The sequence below is a fragment of the Grus americana genome, unplaced genomic scaffold, assembly GCF_028858705.1.
Source record: "Grus americana isolate bGruAme1 unplaced genomic scaffold, bGruAme1.mat scaffold_460, whole genome shotgun sequence".
NCBI lineage: Eukaryota > Metazoa > Chordata > Aves > Gruiformes > Gruidae > Grus > Grus americana.
The window spans coordinates 35,670-57,369 of record NW_026561723.1 but is presented as its reverse complement, the minus strand read 5'-3'; the positions used below and the strand labels follow the sequence as shown (position 1 = coordinate 57,369).

Here is a 21,700-nt window from a genome sequence, read left to right as displayed (position 1 = left end):
CACCCCTCACCCCAACATGATCTTTACCAACAGATCAAAGATTTGTGTCTCGTTTGGTGTAATTTGGCCCAAAAAAAGGATGAAAAGTGAGTGCTGGGGAGCCAAGAGTTCCACTTTTCTGGGACTGGCAGGGAGCCTGTGCGAGGCTTTGCTGCTTCACTCCGTAATTAAGGCTCTGAAATTTAAGGATGATCTTCTAATTGCTCACTGCCAACGACCAGACATTAATTATACTAGGTCCCTCAGGCCCCTTTGGGTGCCCCCCATGTGCCTCCATGACCCTCTGGGTGCCCCCCAGGCCCCTTTGGGTGTCCCCCAGTTCCCTTTGGTTGCTCCCCAGGATCCTCCATGCCCCTTTGGGTACCCCTAGCCCTTTCTGGCTACACCCCCCCCCACCCCTTTGGGTGCCCCTCTGGGTGCCCCCCGGAGCACCCCCAGTCCCCTCTCAGTGTGTTTCAGGGCCCCCCTAGAGCCTTTTCCCACCCTGACACCCCCCAGGGACAGAGGGCCTGGGGTCCCCCACCACTCATCCCCATTGCCGTGGGGGCAGCGCCCCTGTCCCCTCCCCCAATCCCCGGGATGTCTTCATCCTCCTTCTCCTCCTCCTCCTCCTCCTTAAGGGCCACCGGCCAGCGCTGGGCCCGTGCCAGGATCCTGATGGGCATCCCCAGCTGCCACCGCAATGGAGGAGACGTGAGTGCCCCCAGGGTGGGGGGGGTCCTGCCATACCCCCCACTGCTGGCACCCCCCCCGAACCCCACCATTTCCCCCAGGGTGCCCTCGGTGGAAGCCTACGAAGCGGCCATGGTGCTGAGTGGGGTGGGGGACGCGCTTGGCTACCGGGGGGGCGCTGGGAGTACTGCACCTCGGGACCCCAGATCCACACCGAGCTGGCCGAGCTGGGGGGGCTGGAAGCCATCACCCTGCAGCCCCCTGAGTGGCCCGTCAGCGATGACACCATCCTCCACCTTGCGACCGCCGAGGGCCTGGCCACAGGTCAGGGCGGGGGGGGCAGCAGGGGACCCCATTGCACCCCACAAACACAGGGGAGGGTCCCCAGGGGGTGGCATCCCCATTGTACAGTGCAGTGTTGGGGGAGGTGGTCCCTGTTATACCCCTGGGCTGTATGGGGGGTCCCTGGGGACGTTGGGGGGTCCCCGTTATACCTCTGAGCTAGCTCTGAGGTTTGGGGGTCCTCACTATACCCCTGACCCAAACTGGAGGGTCCCTGGGGGGGCTTTTGGGTGTCTCCAGCCACCCCCAGGGGGAGGGAGGACACTCCAGTGAGGCTCTATATTTCTGCCCCCCAAAAAACCAGGGGGGTGTCCCCATTTCCCCTCGGGGAGGTCCTATTTTTCCCCACAGTTTGTGGGAATTTGTGTTCCCTTTCCTCCCATATTGGGTGCTGGGGGGGCGGCTCATTTGCCCCTCCCAATTTGGGGGAGCCCACCCGATTTGTGGTACTCAGGACGATTCCCCGTTTCTCCTGGGTTTTGGGGTGTTCGTGGATGTTGTCCCAGTTCCCCTCCTGTTGGGGGGGGGGGGGGTGTGCATGGGGGATGTTACCCTTCCCCTCCAGTTTGGGAGCCCGTTGGTGGTGTCCCCTTTTCCCTCCATTTTTGGGGGTCCATGGGGGTGGGTCCTCCTTCCCCTTCAGTTTTGGGTTGTCTGTGGGGCAGTGTTCCCTCTCCCCGCCATGAGGGTCTTCCCCTTCAGTTCTGGGGGGTGTGTGGGGCCTCTTCCTCTCCTCCAGTTTGGGTGGCCCAGAGGGGTGGTCCTCATTGCCCCCTGCCAGGGCTGGAGGGGGAACCCCTCCTGCAGGAGCTGGCTCGCCACTATGTGGCTGCCATGGGTGACATGGAGGGCCGCAAGCCGGGGCCCACCAGCATCCTGGGTGAGTGGGGTCTGATGGTCTGGGGGACTCAGGGGGTGTCAGGGGGCATCAGGGGGTCTCACACCCCCGACCTCCCCACCAGGCACCTCGCAGCTGCGGCCTGGGGAGCCCGGGGGCTATCGCATCCCCTTCAACCCCACTGGCACCAGCTGCGGAGCCGCCATGCGCAGCCTGGCCATTGGCTTCAGGTAGGGACGGGGACACAGGAAAGGAGAGCAGCCGGGTGGGGGGGGACATGGCAGGTACTGGGGTATCAGGGCTGGGGGGGGCGAGGACAGGATGGGGACATGGGGGTGTCAGGGATGGGGCAATGGGGACACGGGGGTGTCAGAGCTGGGGGGCATGGGGCATGGCGAGGAGGGGGACACAGGGGGGACAGGGACACTGGAGTGTCAGAGGTGGGGATGGGGACATGGGGCTGCTGGGTGATGGGGTGTCGGGGCCATAGGGGAGTCAGGGACAGACACATGGGGGTGTTGGAGCTGGGGAGATGGGGACATGGGGGACAGGGACAAGGGGGTGTCAGGGCTGGGGCAATGGGGACATGAGGGTGTTGGGGCTGGGGACATGGGAGTGTCAGAGCTGGAAGGGACAGGGACACAGATAGGACGGGGCGGGGGGCACACAAGGATGTCAGACCTGGGGGGGATGGGGACATGGGGGACGGGGACACATGGGGATGGGGACACAGGGGTGTCAGAGCTTGTGGAAGAGGGGCGTGAGGGTGTCAGAGCTGGAGGGAAGGGAACATGAGGTGATGGGGACGGGGCACCAGGGACATGGGGGTGGAAAAGGTGGCGGGGAGGACACACAGAGGAGGATGGGAACGTGCAGGAAGACCAGGACCGGAGACTGGGGACACGGTGGTGCTGGAGCCGGGAGGCAGGGGACAGTGGGGATAGGGCGGGGAGCCCGAGGGGACAGAGAACAGGAGGACAGAGACAGGGAGGGGGGACAGAGGGGTCATGGAGCAGATGGGAGGGGGACATGGAGGTGGTAGGGCTGGGGGGGTGGGGACAGCGGGGATAAGGACAGTGGGGACAAGGCAGGTGGGATGCAGATAGGGACAAGGCTGGGGATACAGGGACAGGGAGGGGACAGGGGAGGACGGGGACAGGGCTGATGCCAATGTAGGTACCCGCATGCCTGGGAGCTGCCAACACTGATCCGGGTGAGCATCGAGAGCGGGCGCATGACCCATCACCACCCCACAGGTGGGTGCCGGGCAGGAGGGGACAGGGGAGGAGGGGACACTGGAGCCCCTCTGAATCCCCTATCCCTGCAGGGTACCTCGGGGCACTGGCAGTGGCCCTCTTTGGGGCACTGGGGGCTCGGGGGGAGCCCCCAGAGTGCTGGGGGGCTGAGCTGCTGCGGGTCCTGCCCCTCGCGTGGAACTACGTGGAAGGTGCTGGGGTGGCCATGGGGGACAACGCTGCCGCCTGGCCCTTCTTTGGGGATGCCTGGCACCGGTGAGGGGGTACTGGGAGGGTTCTGTGGGGTCACTGGGAGCACTGGAAGGGGTTGGGGAGGATACTGGGAGGGGCTCAGGGGGTCACTGGTGTCATTGACATCCACAAGGCTCTCTCCCGGTCCTGGCAGTGCAGCGCACCGGTGTCACTGGTGTCGCTGCTCTGCGCCAGCGCCTCAATGTCCCCAAGTGTCCCACTGCCACTGGTGTCACAGCTGACCCTGGTGCCCAGTCTGCCCACAGGGTCACCAGTGCCCATCCTGTCCCTGCTGCCTCCACTGTCCCCATGTCCCCAGTGTCCCCACCAGTGCTGCCATCCTCAGCTGTAGAACTGTGGCCCAGGGCCACTGAATACCCCACTGACCTCAGGGTCCCTGATGTCCCTGCTGCTCTTGCTTTCCCTGGTGTTACTGGTGTCCCCACTGTATCCACTGCCATGGTGCCTAGAGGTGTCCCAATTGTCCCCAGTGTCCCCACAGGTACCTGGTGTCACAGGGGCCACTGGAGAGCCACAGCCCGGTGACCCCCAGTGTCACCGGTTACCCCATTGTCACTGGTGACACCAATGACCCCAATGTCCGCAGTGACACCAATGTCCCTGGTGACTCCAGTGTCCCCATGTCTCCAGCGTCACTGATCCTGGTGTCCCTGCTGACCCCAAAATTCTCAGTGACCCCAGTGTCCCCATGTCCTCAGTGACTTCAGTGTTCACAGTGACCTCAATGTCCCCATGGCCCTGCAGGTACCTGGAATCCCGGGGGCTTCTGGAGGGTCGTGGCCCACCGCAGGTGCCATCCCTTCCATCACCGGCCGAGCGGGATGCAGCATACCTTGGCTGGGTGCTGGAGGGGTGGCCAGGGCACAGCGGCCATGATGCACCTATGGTGGCCTTGGAGGCCCTGCTGGCAGCCGGTGGATGCTGGGAGGACCTGTGTGCCAGGGGGGTCCTGCATGGCGGGGACAACGATTCGACAGGGACCATCGCCTCTGGGTGCTGGGGGCTGCAGGGGGGGGGGCTGGCGCCCGTCCCCCCGGGCTGCACTGCTGCCTCGAGCACCGTGGGCGACTGCACGATGCTGCCCACTGCCTCTACGCGCTGGCCTGGGGGAGATGCTGACCCCCCCTGCACTGCATCCTGGGTGTCACCTGCTGTCCCCTGTGGGTCCCCAGGGTGAAGCAGAGACCTTCATGGGGTCCTGGAGGGGCTTGGGAAGGTCATTGGGGGTCAGCAGAGACCTTCATAGGGTGCTGGGGGGCTCAGGAGGGTCCCTGGGAGACTCTGGGGGGATACAGGGCCCTTCAAGGGGTGCTGGGGGGCTCAGGCAAGCCCCAGGGAGACCACCACAGCCACATCCAGCTGGAATTTTATCCTGTCACAGTTAGAGACCCCAGGACCTCCCCAAGGAGCCTCAGTCACACCCATAGTAAAAAAGTGTCTTCCAATATCACTCTGTATCTAGGTTTGTGCCATGCGCCTCTTGTCCTGTCACCGCCACTGCTGAGGTTTCACCTGGGTGGACCCCCTACAGCCCAATCTTCTCCAGACTGAACTGTTCTGGCTCACACTGCCCCTCCAAGAAGCTCCCAGCCATGGAGCATCTCAAGGGCCCTTTACTGGATTCTCTCACAGTCGCTCCATCTATCTTGTACTGGTAGCCCAGTACTTGGACCCAGTGTTCAAAGGGTGGGCTCATGAGTGCTGAGTGGGGAGGAAAAAGCACAGAACCCCTCTGAGTGCCACCCAGGGTGGTAACAGCCTTCTTCACATGTTGCTACTTATGGCCACCTTAGTGGGCACCACAGCCTCAAGGTCCTTCCAAGCAAAAAGTGATGGGTACCCAGGGTGATGGGCCCCCAGGGTCAACAGTCCCAAGGGTGATGGGCCCTGGATGTGATAGGTCCAAAGGGTAAACCACCACGGGTCTGATGGGCCCAGAGTTAATCACCTCAGGGATGATGGGACCAAGGACTAATGGGCCCCAAGGGTAAAAAACACCTGGGGTGATGGGCCTCCAGGGTTAACCACCGTAAGGCTGATGGATCCCAAGTTTAACCACTCCAAGGGCGATGGGCCCAAGGATTGATGGGAACCCAGAGTTAAACACCCCAAGGGTGACATGCACCAATGTTAACCACTATAAAGGGTGGTTGATCCTGGGGGTTAACCACCCTGAGGTGATGGGCTCAAGGGGTGATGGGGCCCCAAGGTTAACCACTCCAAGGTTGGTGGGCCAAAGGTACAATGGCACCCAGGGTTAACAACTCCAAGGGTGATGTGCCCCTGCAGTTGGTGGCGGTTGACAACCTGAAGGGTGATAGGCCCAAGAGGTGACTGGAAAGCGTTTCACCACCCCTTGGGCAATAGGCTCCCACAGTAATGGGCATCCAAGGTTAAGAAAACTGTGTGTGCTGTGCCCAATAGTAAACCACCCCAAGAGTGATGCGTGCCTTGGCTGATGGGCCCCAGGAGTTAACCACTCCAAGGGGTATGGGCCCTTGAGGTGATGGCCACCTGGGGTTTACCACCTTAAGGGTGATGGGGCTAAAGGGGTGATGGGAACCCGAGGGTTAACTAGCCCAGTGGTGATAGGTCCATGCACTGAGGGGTCCCCAAGTTTAATGACAACAAGAATGACAGACCCCCAGGGTTAACCACCCCAAGGGTGATGGTCACAAGGGTTAACCACTGAGAGAATAATGGGCCCTAGGCCTGATAAGCCCTCAGTATTAATCAACCCATGGGTGATGGGCCACTGAGGTGATGGGCCCATAGGGTTAACCACCCCAAAAGTGATAGGCTGAAATGGTGTTGGGTCCCGAGGGTTATCAACCTCAAGGCTGATATTCCCTGAGGTGAACCCCACCAGAGGTGATGGACCACAGGGCAGTGGGACTCCAGGGTTAACAACCTAAAAGGTGATTAGCTCAAGGGTTGGTGGGCCCCCACGGTTAACCACCTCAAGAGGTGATGGGAAGCCAGGTTTCACCACCTCAAGTGCGATGAGTTCCCAGGCTGATGGGCCCCCAGGGTTAACCACCCCAAAAGTAATGTGCCCAAGAGGCGATGAGCCTCCAAGTGTTGAACCGTCCTAAGGGTGATAGGCCCAATAAGTGATGGCCACCCAGGGTTAAGTCACCAAGGATAACTGGCCCAAGGGGTGACGGGTCCCCAGCCCACCGCAAGGGTGATGGGCCCCTGGGGTGATGGGTCCCCAGCATTAATCACCCCAAAATAGATTGGTCCAGGAGGAGATGTCTCACCATGCTTATCCCCCAAGGGTGATTGGGCTGTAGGGTATTGGGCTGTCAGAGTTAAGCACACCTCATGTGATGGCCCCCCCCCCAATGTTGATAGCTGTCAGGGTGATTGGCCAAAGGGGTGATGGACCCACAGGGTTAACCACCCCAAAGGTTATGGCCCTAAGGCACGAAGGGCCCCAGGGTTAACCACCCCAAGGGTGATAGACCCCAGGGTTGATGGACCCCCAGCTTTAACCACCCCAAGGGTGATGGGCCCCCGGAGCGATGGAGTCCCAGGGTTATCTACCCCAAGTTTGATGGGAACCCATAGTTAAGTACCCCAAGATTGATGGGCCCAAGGAGTGATGAGCACCTGGGGTTAGCCACCCCAAAGAGTGACTGGCCCAAGGGGTTAATTAATCCCCATGGTTAATCACCCCAAAGGTGATGGATCCAAGGGGTTATGGGGTCCCAGGGTTAAGCACCCTCAGGGTCATGGGCCAAAAACATCATGGCCCAACACTGTTAAACACCCCAATGGTGATGAGCCCCTCTGGAGACTGGATGCTGGGTTTTACCAACACATGGTTGATTGATCCCCAGGTTTAACTACCCCGGGGGTGATGGGCCTAAGGGGTGATGGAAAACCAGAGTTGACCACTTGTACTGGTTTTGTCTGGGATAGAGTTAAATTTCTTCATAGTAGCTTGCATGGGGCTGTGTTTTGGATTTGTTCTGAAAAGAGTGTTGATAACACACTTTTAGCTTAGTTTAGTTATCGCTGAGCAGTGCTTTCACAGCATTAAGGCCTTTTCTGCTCCTCACGCTGCCCTGCCAATGAGTAGGTTGGGATCCACAAGAAGTTGGGAGGTGACACAGCCGGGACAGCTGACCCTAACTGATGAAAGGGATATCCATACCATATAACGTCATGCTCAGGGACTAGCTGGGCATTCGAGGGTGCCCAGCTGGGAATTGGAAGATCTTGTTGAAGAGCCAAAATTGAGAGATCTACCCAGAACCAGGAGCTCAGTGTTGAGGTGAGATGTGTCTCATCAGGGAATCTGTAGTGTCACTCTGTCCAGCTCAGCTTGTCAAATTGGGTCTTTCTACAGAGGGAAATTCTAAAATCATGGGATAATTCTGGTCAGAGGGGACATCATGAGGTCTCCAGCCCAATCCCATGCTCAGAGCAGGTCCAATCGGGCTGCTCAAGGACATGCTCAACTGAGGTATAAACACCACCAAAGTCTTGCCCCTGCGCCTACAAGATCTGCGCATGCTTTTGGCAAAAAAGCCCTCCTTTTTAACATCCAACTCCTAATTTTTGAAGTCCCAACCCTCACGCTTAGATAAAAAAAAATCTCATTCTTGGAGTTGAAACCTAAATCTTAGTAATAAAAAAACCTATTTAAAGGCCCAAAAGAAAAAAATGTAGAGCCTACACCATAATTTACAAGGTCAAACCCCTGATTTTTAAGATCCAACCCTGAGTTTTTAAGGTGCAAACCCGTACTTTATAATGCAAGACTCAATAGTAGGGCAAAAAGCATAGGTTTTAATTCATCAAAGCCAACTTTGAGGAATCCAAATACGAATTATTAAAGACCACACCAAGGTTTTTAGAGCACAAGACCTCATTTATAACTTCCAAGGCCCACTTTTAAGATTCAAAGACTCATTTTTAAGGGCCCAGAAAATGATTTCAAAGAACCAAAGCCTGTTTTTGAAGGTCCAAAGCCTCACTGAAAAAGCCCAAAGGCTCATTTATAGGGTCCAAAGGCCGAATCTTGGAAAAAAAATCCTTATTTTTATATTCCAAAGCCTCATTAATAGGGACCAAAGCATTGTTTCAAGAAACCATAGCTAAATTTTAGGATCCAGTCTCAAATTTTGAAGGTTTATACTTTTAAGGTCCAAAGACTCATCTTTAGTGCCCAGAGTGTCATTTTTAAGGCCCAAAATCTGACTTTGAAGGTTCAAAGCCTCATTTCTAGAGTCCAAGGCCTAATGTAAAGTGTCCAAAGTTTCATTTTTACTTCCCAAAGTCTTAGTTTTCACTTCTGAATCCTCACTTTAGGCTCCAAAGCCTCATTTTTAGGGTTCACAGGCTCAGTTTTCATGTACAAAGTCTCATTTTCAGGGTCCAAAGTATCATTTTCAGGATCCAGCCAGGCATTTTTAGGGTCTGAGCCACATCTTGAGCGTCCAAACCCTCATTTGGAGTGTCCAATGCCCTCTTTCAAGGCTCAAAGCCTCAGTTTCAGGTCCCAAAGCCTCAATTTTAGGGTCCAAATCTTTGATTCTAGGGTTGAAAGCCTCATTTGTAGGGTACAAACCCTCATGTTAGGCAACAAACTCCTCACTCAGGTCTCAAAGCCACATGTTCTTAATGTCCAAAGCCTCATTCTAAGCATCAAAAGACACACTTTTAGGGCCCCAAAGCCTGATTTCAAGGCCAAAATCCTCATTTTTAGGGTCCAAGCCTCTATTTTAGTACACATAGACTTTTTTTAGGACCCACCGTTTTGTTGTTAAGGTCCAAACCCTTATTTATAAGTTCCAAGGTTTAGGCTTTTAAGGTCCAAAGGCTCATCTTAAGGGCCCAGAGCATCATTTTTAAGGCCCAAAGTCTGACTGTGAAGGTCCAAAGCCTCATTTCTAGAGTCCAAGGCCTAATTTTTAAGGTCCAAAAATTTCATTTTTCAAATTGAGCTTGTCATTTTTAGGGTCCAAGCCCCATCTCAGGTGTCCAAAGACTCATTCTGAGCATCCAAAGAGCTATTTTTAGGGTGGAAAGCCTTAGTTTCGGTACCAAAGCATTATTTTGAGGCACAAACCCTGTTGATTAAAAATAGGAACTGTGGTGGTCAAGGTTAATAAAATCCTCCCAGAAAGCCTGGGTGATATTTCCATTTGGTTAGATGCGGAAGAGGACCATTTGTCCTCACAGGCACTGCTTGTTTCACTTTCTTCAGGTAGAAACAAGAAATAAGACCTTGGTCTGGAGATCAAATCCAGCCTTCTAAATAGATAGTCGCCAGTAACAGTGCCGAGTAAATGACTGCCACTGCACTTCAGGGAATTACTTTTGCAGCAAAATTTTTCTGACCTCCTTCCAAAGGCAGCATTATGAGTTCACCAACGCAAGAATTAATCATTATTTCTCATATTTTATATTTTTTGGCATGGCATTACATGGTAGTAGTATTTGACCTGGAAGCCTTGAAAAGCCCTAAGATGAGGGACAAGACCACCAGTGGTGTCTTGGCATTAGCCACATCACAAAAGTCATGCTGAGGACCATGATCTTTCAGATGTAAAAAATATTAGCTTAGCCTTTCTCTTTATATTTAATATCTTTATTTTGTACTAGATTATTTGAACAGCTTACTTTTCAATTGTCAAAAAGATTCATTACAAAAAAAAAATCCCAAAATCCAGAACATCCATTTTACAGCAGACTCTTTAAAATATGGTGAATGATACTTGAATATGCATTAATAATGATTTTTAATATTGAAATAAAATAATTCAAAATCCTAGTTTTAAGACAGTTCAGTGAACCTACTCAGGACCTTCAAACCGCGTGGGTTCAAACCCACACAGACATACGTCCATCAGATGTGGTAATGAGCTAAAAAGAGTACATGCTAAACATATATGACTACAGTACTTGACTCTCCATTCAAATCATGTTAAACGTCACCCCAGGGAGGGGACAGCTACAGCTGTGGTATAAAGGAAATTGAGGAAGTTACCTCCATGGGGGGGAGAAATTGCAGACCCCGAAGAGGCGGTCAATGGGCTATGCTCCTTCTCCTCCACCTGAGACAGGGATGCCTTCTTGGTAAGCATTGCGCCTTCACCTTTTCGGTGAGAATACCCGGGATAGTATTTTTGCTGGCGTTATAATCATATATTAGCGCTTTTGCAGTAAGTGCATTTATCAACGGCAATTCTGAACTCTTTCTATCTGTCATTTTAACAAACTTTCTATTAGTTTCATCTTTGTGAAATTGCCTCAGTGAAAGTCCTTTGGGGGCTCTGACAGGCAAACATTGCCTCTCATATGTGGCTATATATAATCCTTTGGACATGGACCGTTGACCAAGTCTGGGACTAAGCCTGGACCTAACCACACCTAGGCTCCTCTCTGAGAAGGAGTTTAGAAAGCAAGGGGGGTCCTTTCTGAACCTGGGAACTCAAATGGGGGGCCTCCCGCAGCCACACATCAGACTCTACCCTTTACGTGACAGTGCCAAATGAGCTGACTCAGCGTAGTGGTACCCAGCTCAATGCACTGCCACAGCCATGTGACAATTTTCAGGTTTGTTGTTTTGTTCTTTGTTCATTTAGGAGAGGAACCGACTTTAGGTTCTGTGAAATTTTGAAAGTGTGGCTAAAGCAGGTTTTAAAAGACGATTTGAAAATGCTGTAGTAAAGGCAATTCATAGCCTGTTCAACTCTGCAGAGATCTAAAATTGTTGTTTAATTAAAATCTAAGATGGGTAAGATTTTTGAAACTATGTTAGCAGATTCACTCGTGCAATAAGATATCAGATCCATCCCAGACACTAAAGGAACTGCGTTTTAGATCTCCCCGGAGCCTTCTCTTCTCCAGGCTGAACAATCCTAACTCTGTCAGCCTGTCCTCATAGGAGAGGTGCTCCATCCCTCCAATCAGCTTCGTGGCCCTCCTCTGGACTTGCTCCAACAGTCTAATGTCTCTCCTGTACTGGGGCCCCCAGAGCTGGACGCAGTACTCCAGGTGGAGTCTCACAAGAGCAGAGTAGAGGGGCAGGATCACCTCCCTCGACCTGCTGGTCACACCTCTTTGGATGCAGCCCAGGACACGGTTGGCTTTCTGGGCTGCAAGCACACACTGCTGGCTCATGTTGAGCTTCTCATCAATCAATACCCCCAAGTCCTTCTCCTCAGGGCTGCTTTCAATCCATTCCTTGCCCAGCCTATAGTCGTGCTTGGGATTGCGCCGACCCACATGCAGGACCTTGCACTTGGCCTTGTTGAACTTCATGCGGTTCGCATGGGCCCACCTCTCCAGCCTGTCAAGGTCCCTCTGGATGGCATCCCTTCCCTCCAGCATGTTGACCACATCACACAGCTTGATGTCGTTGGCAAACTTGCTGAGGGTGCACTCAATCCCATTGTCCATGTCACCGACAAAGATGTTAAACAGTGCCAGTCCCAGTACTGACCCCTGAGGAATGCCACTCGTCACTGTTCTCCACTTGGACATTGAGCCGTTGACCACAACTCTTTGAGTGCGACCATCCAGCCAATTCTTTATCCACCGCATGGTCCATCCATCGAATCCATGTCTCTCCAATTTAGACACAAGGATGTCATGCGGGACAGTGTCAAATGCCTTGCATTTATGTTAGACATAAGTCCAGTACCAATTATTTTGCCATTGGCACACATACCTACCACGCACTGCTTAGGTGCAGCCTACCATGGGCTGTTTAACATCCATGAAAAGTAAGACTAGCTCATATGCATTTCTAATTATTGATCATCAGTGAGCTACTTCCAAAACGCATGTTTTAGTGGTGCCATGAGCTTGTATCCTGAAGTTTTTCTTCAATGGGTAAGGATATCTTGCAGCACACAATACAGTTCCTGCCTGCTGCCACATGGCTCTGGAAATTTCCTTCTTGGGCACAAAATTTCTTTCCATATGCATTTACTCAAACACTACCCAGCGTCCTGTACAGTCAATATTTACACGGCTAAATATTTATATGTTATTTGATCATGACCATTTCAAAAATTAGAAAGATATCAACAAGCAAGTGATGCTCGCAGAGGGTCAGGATTCTCTGCAACCTCATTCTTGTCTTCTGACTTATGCCAGTGAAATCCATTCAAACTTTAATGAAATAGTGTACACTAAAAAAAAAAAACAAAACCAAAACCAAAAAACCCCACAAACACCAGGCAAACTAAACACCACAGTTGCACTTCTAGCAATTACTGTAAATATGCTGACAAAAAAAATTGTACATTGCAAAACTAAAGCATAGCTGCATAGAGCTATTTGATGGTTATGGAACAGAAGAAAATGTTGGAAATTCCAGAACTACGGTTATTTTTGATGGAGTTAATGGCTAAAGCAACCACAACAGATAAAGAACATAATGTAACATCCCAATAGAGTTGTTAAAACTAGTTACTAAGACTCGAGTTAAAAATGAAGTGCAGGAATGACACATCTCTAAATTAAACCACAGCTCCATGATCGCACTCGAGTTTCCACCATGTTCCTAAACACACTCTCCTGCACTTCAAGCTTGACCTATCTAGCTGATAAATGATCCAGTACCATCAACCTAAAGAGAAGGAAAAAATAAAATAATGGATTTTAGTTAAAGGTTTCTGATTTCTCTATCAGCTGAACACCAGATGCTTCTTCAAAGGAAACCATGGGCAAGAGAACCCTTTTTAGAGAAGCTCAGCTCTGCAAATTGAAACAAGGATGACTTCTGATGAGCCTCCGTCAAATTAGTCGCTGTGGTGGGTCGGCCCAGGCTGGAGGCCAGGTGCCTCCCAAAGCTGCTCCATCACCCCCTTCTCAACTGGACAGGGGAGAGAAATATAATGAAAGGCTGGTGGGTCAAGATAAGGACAGGGAGAGATCGTTCACCAACTACTGTCATGGCCAAAACAGACTCAACTTAGAAAAAATTTCATCTAATTTATTACCAAGCAAAACAGAGTAGAGCAATGAGAAATAAACCCAGATCTTAAAACACCTTCTCATATCTTCTCACTCCTCTCTCTGGCTGCAAAAGCTCCCACTAGCTGTTTGGGGTTTTTTTTTTTTCCCTTCATAAATATCTTATCCCAGAGGTGCTACCACCATCACTGATGGGCTCAGCCTTGGATGGAATCGGCTGGTGTTGGCTTTGTCAGACATGGGGGAAGCTTCTAGCAAATTCTCACAGAAGCCACCCCTTTAGCCCCCTACACTACCAACACCTTGCCATGCAAACCCCTTACAGAAATGTTGAGAAATTCTTTTACCAAACAATGATTAGCTTTGAATTTAAGAAGGCCTATGAGTAATTAATGTGTACGGAGAAGATATCCTAACCTTGAGAACAGAAACCTCCTGGCAGGATTGCCCAGACAGGGTTGATGAGGAAGAACAGCTTGGCCGGACAACAGAGTTGGGAAACATCCAAGGAGAAGAAATTGTCCTCAAGACCATAAAAGGGAAAAAGGAGTGGGGGGCTAACTCCCCAAACAACCACCGGCGACCACGCGAGACCCCCCCGCACATGCGTACTGTAGTTTTGCAAGGCCAGCGTTATGTAAATGTAGTAGCTAGGCAGAGAGGCGGAGATTTGTCAGAAAATGTATGTCAATTCATGTCTTAAGGTATATAAAGGATGAACTTTTGGTTTAGGGTATGCACGATAGGCGGAGCTACTCCCCGTGCATCCGGCACCAAATAAAGCAATGTCTGCTTTCTAATACTAAAACGGAGTATTGGAGTCTTCATTATGTCCCCAGGGTGCCCCTGCTCTCTCAGCATCCTTCTACACCACACAATCCTGTTGGGAGCAAGAGTGATTTGTCTTTCCCTAATCCCCTTCCTCGCTGGGCACTCGGGACAGGCGGCTGCGGCTCGTTGCTTCTTTTGGGGATTGGGCTGGGTGTGCGAAAGCATTCTGGTAACCGAGGGGCTTTAGGTGCAGCAGCAGAGGAACCTTCTGAGTGGAGAAAGAATTTCCCAACCTGGGGCTCTTTTAAAGTGATATTTAGCAATATTGATTGCTGTGGCTGCTGCTGCTCTGGGGTTTGGTGCTGCAGCAGAGCTGGGGACTGTGGGATGGGATGGGGTGGGGTGGGGTGGGGTGGGGCGGGATGAGATGGGATGGGATGGGGTGGGGTGGGGTGGAATGGGAGGGTGCTGGGAGCAGGGGCTGGGGGTGGCCAAGCCTGGCAGGGCACAGGAAGGGGTGGGGGACACACAAGAAGCGGGGGCTGGGGCTGTGGGAGCCAAGAACAAAGCAGAGCTCAGGCAGCCCGGCTGCTCGGAGCCACTCCTGGTGATGCCACATCCCTGTAGGTAAGGGGTGGAGGATGGCCGGGGCTGGGGCCGAGATCCCCCCGCTGCACTGACCTGGGGGGTTTGCGGGCCATCCTTCTGCTCCCCCTGCTGTCTTTTGAAATGGACTCTGGTAGACAGCGAGTGAGACATAAGGCACAGTTTGGCCCCTTTCGGGGTCTAGGCGAGCCCACAGCCCCAGTGTGAGTGGGGCTGTGCGAGGGCCGCTGAGGGAGGTCTGAGGCCAGGCAGCCCTTTTGGGGCTGGCACCTTTGGCCTGGGAGCAGGGGCTGGATGCTGACAGTTTGGAGGCTGGATGAGCGAGAGTGACAGTAAGCCATGCTCGGACTTTAGGTGTCTAGCCAAGCCCGCAGCCCCAGGTTTGGCCCTGGTGGGACCCCATGTCTCCACGTGTCCGCCCGTAGATGACAGCACCATCCCAGTTTGGCCAAGTCTGGCCCTGATGGCACCTCATGTCACCACATGGTTGACAGTGCCATCCCAGTATGGCCCAGTCCTGCACTGTTGGGACCCCCACACCACCCCACGTCCCCATCCAGGTGGCAGTGCCGTCCCACTTTGTCCCAGTCACTTACTGGTTCTTCACATGCCAGTGTCCCGACACTTTCTTTTAGTTCTTTTTTTACAGTTTTGCCCCTTTTTTGCACCGTTTCGGCCCATTGAAGCTCATGGAGGTGAGATCACCAGTGGCACTGTGTCCTGTTGGGGGTGGCACTTGGGGACACTTGGGGGGGATGTCCCCAGAAAAGGCCGGGAGGGTCCTGCGGGCGGGCAGGAGGACCCGGGGGGCGCCCGCTGCCATTGCCATGGTCACCCGTTGCCACGGCGCCCCCGCCGAGGCCAGAGTGCCATCCCCTTGGCAACGCTCGTCCCACCCCCCACGCACCGCCATTGGCTGCCGTGCCCCCGCCTTACGTGCGCTGATTGGCTGGTGCAGAAGAGGAAGTAAGCTGAGGGGGCCCTGAACTGGGAGCCGGCCCCAACCCAGTGCAGGGCCTGAAGTGGGAGCTGGCCTGAAAGTGGGAAAGGGCCTTAAACTGGAACGGAACCTCATCTGGGCCAGGTCCTGAGTGAAAGTGGGCTGGAGCCTTGAACTGGCTGGGATGTTAAGTGGTACAGAGTCTTGGCTGGGCCTGTCACCGAAATTCGGGAATAAAGAAAACTCCTTAACACCAGTTTAGCCTGAAGAAGCAGGCATTTCCTTTATTGCAGCGCTGGGTGTCAGGAGGATAGTTCCTCTAATCAGGCACCCCTAGCGCTGGTTCTCTTGTCATATTTATACACAAATGTTACAAAGATTACAAAGTGGTACGCTCCCCGTTACAATAATTGGTTCATATTTCTTCGCCTAGTATGCAAACTAGAACGCATGCTCAGTTCCTTTCTCCGCCTCTATCTTTTGAGTTGGTGGGATAATTTGGGTAGGGGGCTTATGAGTCGGTGGTCGTGGGGACCCTGGCCCAAATTACCTTTCCCCTAGTCTCTCAATATTTTGGTGTTGGTAATTGTTTGCTATACGCCTCAGCAAGATAAGGATGTTGCTGGAGGCAATTAATGTCCTCCCTTTCTGCAAGTATGTACATAAGGACCTTGAAGTGTCTTGTAGCTCCTCCTTTTTCTCATGATGTGTAGCAGGTGCTCATTCTAAGAATCGTTAGCCTTCTACCCAAAGTAATAATGAAGAGTTTCTTATCACCTATAATACAAGTAGGCCTTCATTACAGGCTTTTCTTCTTGGCTACATTTTCTTATTATGTATAATATAAGCAGGCCTTCGTTACAGGCCTTTCTTTTTGGCTACAATTCTCCCCTTTTGAAACTTTTCAGATCCTTTCAGATTCTTAAAAGTTTCACCTTCCCCTTTTTCTATCAGAGCCATATATAAATCAGTAGATATATTAGCAGTACTTCTAGTAAACATCATGAGCTATATCAAGCGCTTCATCATTATCCAAAGGTTAATCTACAAAATTGTAGTTAAAACAAAGCCTAGTAAGACAAGCAAAAGCAATCCAATAACCGGATGCAACATTTTGTTCAATAGTCCAGTAGCGTTAGGCGACCATCCATACATAGTATCCCACCACTTATGCTCAAGAGGATAAAGTATAGTTCCGTTCTTGTTTAGTCCAAGTGGAACAACTGGGTATATAATATGTATTGAGGCATTTCATATAATCGGTGCAAATGCTGTGGCGCTATGGTTGGTGGGCTTGTAGGTGAAATTCACTACCTGCCACCAAGACTGGAATTCTTTTTCAAATTCATTTGCGTTATCCCAAATGACCTTATGGACTTCACTAGGTAAGACCCCTTCTTCTCCTTCTCTAATGATTGCTGACGCCACCGACTGGACCCATAGTTGGGCTTGAATATAGCTAAGAGCTAACGAGATATTACTTTGGGCAGTGTCCAGGGCCTCCAGGATTATCTCATGGTCATTCTCATTAATTTGTTTCCATTGAGGCAATATATCTGATAACAGCCACTGATTTGCCCCTCAAGCTGAAAGGGAGGATCGAAGAGGATGTTGTAATCTTTGCACGTCCTTAGTGGCAGCAGCTAATTTATTGGCGAGGACTTCAGCATCTATACCGTTCGATATTCCCATTCCTGTTCCCAAAGTGTCAGTTAGATCTCTTTGTGTTCTATGAGAGGTGGGAGTCCGCCCACGTAACCAGGCCAGCCATCCAGTATGGGCTGTGCTCAAGAACGGGGAACATAAGGGTTTTAATTCGACGATATTGATTTGTATGGACAACTCTACCCTTTTAAGGGAATAAAATGAATCTAATAAGATTTGTTGTCGTCCCATATTTTTAACGACATATGTACCAATGCTAAAAGTAAATGGAGTCAGTCCAGAGGGTCCTGCTGGCACAGGCCCAGATGTCGTGGGAAGGCTTAGACTAGGGGATCGTGTCATGCTAGGTTCGATAATGTTTATCTTAAATTTAAATGTTAATGCCACCAATTGATCACGGACGCCTAAGCAGATTACGTACACAGATTGTACCAAAATAAAATCATGCCAACAATCTAAGGTACTAGAAATACATTGGGTCGTAATTTGACTTTCTCCTATACAAGATGTGGCCTTACGTACAGTGATCTTATTTGCCCTCTGATGTGTAGATCCATTTATCATTCTGCATCTTATTTTCATTTCTTTCCCTGCCTTCCCCTTAATTATGGGAATTTTCCCACAATGACCATCCTCCAAGCCCCATTCATTTTCTAAAAACATCTCAGTTCCATGTACTACCACTGCCAGTAAGGTAACTTTGCCTGCATTCACCATTATACCAGTATGTTGTTTATGGGCTTGAGACCATAGCTCCTGCTGGTTCCCTTGACTGGAGAGTAAAGGAACTGCTAATAATACCCAGAACAGGACCACACCTGTCCCAACAGAGCAAGACATCTTACATACTTGACATACTTTTTCAAACCCGATTCAATTTGATTTTTAGAGGCCCTTCCGTAGTTACTTGCCACTGATCCAAGGGGGCTTTCTTAACTCGGGTAGAGTGGATCCGTGTTTCAATTCCTTCAACCTTGATTGCTGTGTAGGTTGTCAAAAGAATCTGGAAGGGGCCTTTCCACTTTTCCTTTAGCAGTTCAGAGTTCCAGGTCTTTATGTAGTCGTGGTCACCAGGCTGGTATGGATGCACGGGGGTATCAAGGGTCAGAGGTTCAGATAAGGTGACATATCTCTTTAGACCTGCAAGCATTTTTCCTTTTTGTTAGTCCGAGGCTGTACCCTAATTCGGAGAAGTGCTAAAGAAAGGGCTTGGGGCCATTTTAATGTTGTTTCCTGACAGATTTTACTTCCTTGTCTCTTCAGAGTCCGATTCATTCTTTCAACTTTCCCACTAGATTGCGGTCTCCATGGAGTATGTAAATCCCATGTAATATTCAAGGTTTGACTTAATTGTTGCAATGCCTCAGCCACAAAATGCGGTCCTCTATCTGAGGACATTCCAATTGGTACACCAAACTTAGGTATTATTTCCTTTAATAAGCATTTAACAACCTCCCGTGCTTTGTTGGTGCGACAGGGAAAAGCCTCAGGCCATCCTGAAAACGTATCCACCAAACCCAAAAGATATCGATAGCCATTCTGTCTGGGTAACTCAGAAAAATCAATTTGCCAGTAAGCTCCAGGGGAGTTCCCTCGCCTAGTAACCCCTGGGGGTGGCCTCCTTTGGTTAAGAGGGTTGTTTTTTAAACAGACTGGACACTTCTCTGTAACTGATTTTATAATCTTAGTCATTCGAACACTAAGTACTTGTGATTGGAGGCTGTCAATCAAAGACTCCACTCCCCAGTGCGTTTGTTTATGTCTGGCCTCAGCTATTTGTGTCATTAATTGAGGTGGCACAATAACTTGCTCATTGGGGGTTATCAGCCATCCTTCTGAATTTTCTGTTGCTTTTAAATGCAATGCCAATTTACGGTCTACTTCACTGTAAAAGGGCTTAGTCCCTGGTAGCTGTATCCTTCTATCTGGGATTAGTGCTAGAATACCTTGTTGTGCAACCTCCTTGGCAGTGTAATCTGCCAAACGATTTCCCATATTAACAGTGGATTGCCCAAACTGGTGTGCCCGGCAGTGCATTATAGCAACCTTTTCTGGTTCCTGGACAGCTTGGAGAAGTTGTAAAATTTCTTCTTTGTGTCTAATAGAAGATCCTTGTGCTGACAGCAATCCTCTTTCTTTCCAAATGGCTCCGTGAGCGTGCACCACACCAAAGGCATATTTGGAGTCTGTCCATATATTTTACCCATTTACCTTTAGCTATTCCCAAGGCCTGACATAGTGCAATCAGTTCCGCTTTCTGCGCCGACGTGTCGATGGTAACACCTCGGCCTCCACAACTTCTGTAGTTGTAACAACGGCATATCCAGCCCTTCGTTTCCCATCCTGTACAAAACTGCTACCATCTGTAAACAGCTCCAAATCAGGGTTAGTCAAAAGTTCGTCATGCAGATCTGAGCGACTGGAGTAGACTTCTTCAATTGTTTGCAGACAGTCGTGGCTCAAAGACTCCTCACTTTCCTCATTCATGGTTAAAAACATAGCGGGATTGACGGCAGAGGTGACTTTGAGCTCTACATCATCTTGTTGTAATAGCATCACCTGATATTTAAGCAAACAAAAATTGACAAATGACAGAAGTGACAAAAGTAACACAAAACAATTAAAACACAAATTCTTGATCGATCAATATCTTTCAAAACTTCTTACAAAATTCTTAAATCATAGTACAGTAGCCCCTCGCATAGCTCACGCCACGGCTTACTTGAAGGCTAAGGGGGCCTCTAACCCAAAATCCTAAATTATAATTAAAAGTAAGAGAAATGCCTTTTACCTGTCCCAGGGAACGTGCTCAGAACTCTTCGGTCCGGGGGATCGAAGGGTCTCCCCGAGAATCCCTCGGTGCCAGCTGGAGGTCTTATGATCCCACGGATCCGTCGAGATTCAAAAGCCTGGACCCATCTGGGTCGCCAAAACTGTCACCAAAATTCGGGAATAAAGAAAACTCCTTAACACCAATTTAGCATTAAGAAGCAGGCATTTCCTTTATTGCAGCGCTGGGTGTCAGGAGGATAGTTCCTCTAATCAGGCACCCCTAACGCTGGTTCTCTTGTCATATTTATACACAAATGTTACAAAGATTACAAAGTGGTACGCTCCCCGTTACAATAATTGGTTCATATTTCTTCGCCTAGTATGCAAACTAGAACGCATGCTCAGTTCCTTTCTCCGCCTCTATCTTTTGAGTTGGTGGGATAATTTGGGTAGGGGGCTTATGAGTCGGTGGTCGTGGGGACCCTGGCCCAAATTACCTTTCCCCTAGTCTCTCAATATTTTGGTGTTGGTAATTGTTTGCTATACGCCTCAGCAAGATAAGGATGTTGCTGGAGGCAATTAATGTCCTCCCTTTCTGCAAGTATGTACATAAGGACCTTGAAGTGTCTTGTAGCTCCTCCTTTTTCTCATGATGTGTAGCAGGTGCTCATTCTAAGAATCGTTAGCCTTCTACCTAAAGTAATAATGAACAGTTTCTTATCACCTATAATACAAGTAGGCCTTCATTACAGGCCTTTCTTCTTGGCTACGTTTTCTTATTATGTATAATATAAGCAGGCCTTCGTTACAGGCCTTTCTTTTTGGCTACAAAACCAGGGATGAGCGACAAGTAACGGCTCTGAGGAAAAAAACCCACAACCTTCCCCCCCCCACACCCCTTTTTTTTTTTGGTTTAGTTAGAGAATTTGGAGAAAGGAGACCCTTCACTACTTACCTAGATACTTCAGTATTTAGTTTTAACTCCCAGGGCATACTTCTCAGAAATGCTGTGTTTCTACATTCTGTTTCTTTCATCCCTGTTTGCCATTTTGGTTCAGACACTAAAATACGATTTGTTTCCCTGAGAGGGAAAATGAAGATGTGGCTTGTGGGAACCGTTAAAGAGTTACCAGTTGGTCATGGAAGACCCAAGATTTACGCAATTATAATTAAAAAACCAAAGCCCCTGTAGAGGTACAGTATCCTGTCCAGACTAGTGACAGGAAGGAGTTTGAGCAAAGCTTTGAAGAGCAAAAGTTTTCATCCCAGGAATGTTTCTGGTTCTTCGTTTCCACAGTCACTCCTGTTCAGTTTTCCCAACAGTTACCTGGGGAGCACGGCTAACAAACTGCTCCCACAGTCCCATCAAAAATCAGTGACAGCAGCCAAGGTTAATGAAGAATAACCTTAATTCCTTTATTATATTTCCAATGTAGTATGCATTAATATGTAAATTTCCAATATATTTGTTCTTCCCCCTGTGCTTGCCTTCACTGTGAACCAATACACCAAGAGTAGGAGTAAGCTGCTCACAGACAAATCTTAAAGTCTTAAGACTCATGCTGGTTTTTAAGAGTAACGTTGTTACTGATCAAAATTATACTGTGATTAATAAAATAGAGAAGACAAAAAACCCCCAAAAAG

The 21,700-nt window shown here is 50.2% G+C and overlaps 1 pseudogene; it reads left to right on the top strand.

Annotated features, from left to right (window-relative positions):
• Window positions 1–682: 682 nt before the first annotated feature.
• LOC129200753 (ADP-ribosylhydrolase ARH1-like) lies at window positions 683–4,800 on the top strand (annotated as a pseudogene).
• The last annotated feature ends 16,900 nt before the right edge of the window (window positions 4,801–21,700 follow it).